This window comes from Heloderma suspectum, chromosome W (assembly GCF_057233095.1).
Source record: "Heloderma suspectum isolate Gila_16-S chromosome W, 16-S_ref, whole genome shotgun sequence".
NCBI classification, from domain to species: domain Eukaryota; kingdom Metazoa; phylum Chordata; class Lepidosauria; order Squamata; family Helodermatidae; genus Heloderma; species Heloderma suspectum.
The window spans coordinates 9,255,001-9,257,500 of record NC_139475.1 but is presented as its reverse complement, the minus strand read 5'-3'; positions in this window follow the sequence as shown (position 1 = coordinate 9,257,500).

Sequence of the window (2,500 nt, the reverse complement as noted above, 5' to 3'; positions counted from 1 at the left end):
TATCCCTAAACCTAACCCTAACCACAACCCTAACCCTAACCCTAACCCTAACCCCAAGCTTAACCCTAACCCTAACCCTAACCCTAACCCTAACTCAACCCTAACCCTTACCCAAACCCAGACCCTAACCCTAAATCCAACCCTAACCCTAATCCTAACCCAGACCCTAACCGTAAATCCAACCCTAACCCTAACACTAACCCTAACCACAACCCTAACCCTAACCCTAACCCTAACCCCAAGCTTAACCCTAACCCTAACCCTAACCCTAACCCTAACCCCAAACCTAACCCTAACCCTAACCCTAACCCCAACCCTAACCCTAACCCTAACCCTAACCCCTACCCCAACCCTAACCCTAACCCTAACCCTAACCCTAACCCTAACCCTGACCCTGACCCTAACCACAAACCTAACCCTAACCCTAACCCTAAGCTTAACCCTAACCCTAACCCTAACCCCAACCCTAACCCTAACCCTAACCCTAACCCTAATCACTACCCTAACCCTAACCCTAACCGTAACCTCAACACTAACACCAACCCTAACACCAACCCTAACCCTAACCCTAACCCGAACCTTAACCCAACCCTAACACTAACACTAAACCTAACCCCAACCCGAACCCTAACCCCAACCCTAACCCAGACCCTAACCCTAAATCCAACCCTAACCCTAACACTAACTCAACCCCAAACCTAACCCTAACCCTAACCCTAACCCTAACCCTAACACCAACCCTAAACCTAACCCTAACCCAAACCCTAACCCTATCCCTAACCCCAACCCTAACCCTAACCCCTACCCCAACCCTAACCCTAACCCTAACCCTAACCCTGATCCTGACCCTAACCAAAACCCTAACCCTAACCCTAACCCTAAGCTTAACCCTAACCCTAACCCCAACCCTAACCCTAACCCTAAACCTGACCCTAACCCTAAATCCAACCCTAACCCTAACACTAACCCTAACCCCAAACCTAACCCTAACCCTAAACCTAACCCTAACCCCAACCCTATCCCTAACCGAGACCCTAACCCTAAATCCAACCCTAACCCTAACACTAACCCTAACCACAACCCTAAACCTAACACTAACACTAACACTAACCCTAACCCTAACTATAACCCCAACCCGAACCCTAACCCCAACCCTAACCCCGACCCTAAACCTAACCCGAACCCTAACCCTGACCCTGACCACAACCCTAACCCTAACCCTAACCCTAACCCTAACCCTATCGCCAAACCTAACCCTAACCCTAAACCTGACGCCTACCCAAACCCTAACACTAACCTAACCCTAACCCTGCCCCTAAACTTAACACTAACCACAACCCTAACTCTAACCCTAACCCTAACCCTAACCCTAACCCCTACCTAACCCTAACCCTAACCCTAACCCTAACACCAACCCTAACCCCAACCCTAACACTAAACTTAACCCAACCCTAACCGTAACACTAACCCTAACCACTACCCCAACCCCAACCCTAACCCCGACCCTAACCCCAACCCTAACCCTAACCCCAACCCTAACCCCAACCCTAACCCTAACCCTAACACTAACCCCAACCCTAACCCCGACCCTAACCCTAACCCGAACCCTAACCCTGACCCTGACCACAACCCTAACCCTAACCATAACCCTAACCCTAACCCCAAACCCAACACTAAACCTAATCCTAACCCCAACCCTAACCCTAGCCCTAACCCCAACCCTAAACCTAACGCCAACACTTACCCTAACCCTGACCCCAACCCGAACCCTAACCCCGACCCTAACCCCAACCCTAACCCTAAACCCAACCCTAACCCCAACCCTAACCCTAACCCTAACCCTAACCCCAACCCTAACCCCGACCCTAAACCTAACCCGAACCCTAACCCTGACCCTGACCACAACCCTAACCCTAACCATAACCCTAACCCTAACCCCAAACCCAACACTAAACCTAATCCTAACCCCAACCCTAACCCTAACCCTAGCCCTAACCCCAACCCTAAACCTAACACTAACCCTTACCCTAACCCTGACCCCAACCCTAACCCTAACCCTAACCCTAACCCTATCCCCAACCCTAACCCTAACCCTAAACCTGACCCCTACCCAAACCGTAACACTAACCTAACCCTAAACCTGCCCCTAAACTTAACCCTAACCACAACCCTAACTCTAACCCTAACCCTAACCCTAACCCTCACCCCTACCCGAACCCTAACCCTATCCCTAACCCTAAACCTAACCACTACCCTAACCCTAACCCTAACCCTAACACCAACCCTAACCCCAACCCTAACACTAAACTTAACCCAACACTAACCCTAACACTAACCCTAACCCTAACCCTAACCCTAACCCTAATCCTAACCCTGACCCTGACCCTGACGCTGACCCTAACCGTAACCCTAACCCTAACCCTAACCACAACCCTAACCCTATCACTAACACTAACCCTAACCCTAACCCCAACCCGAAACCTAACCCCAACCCTAACCC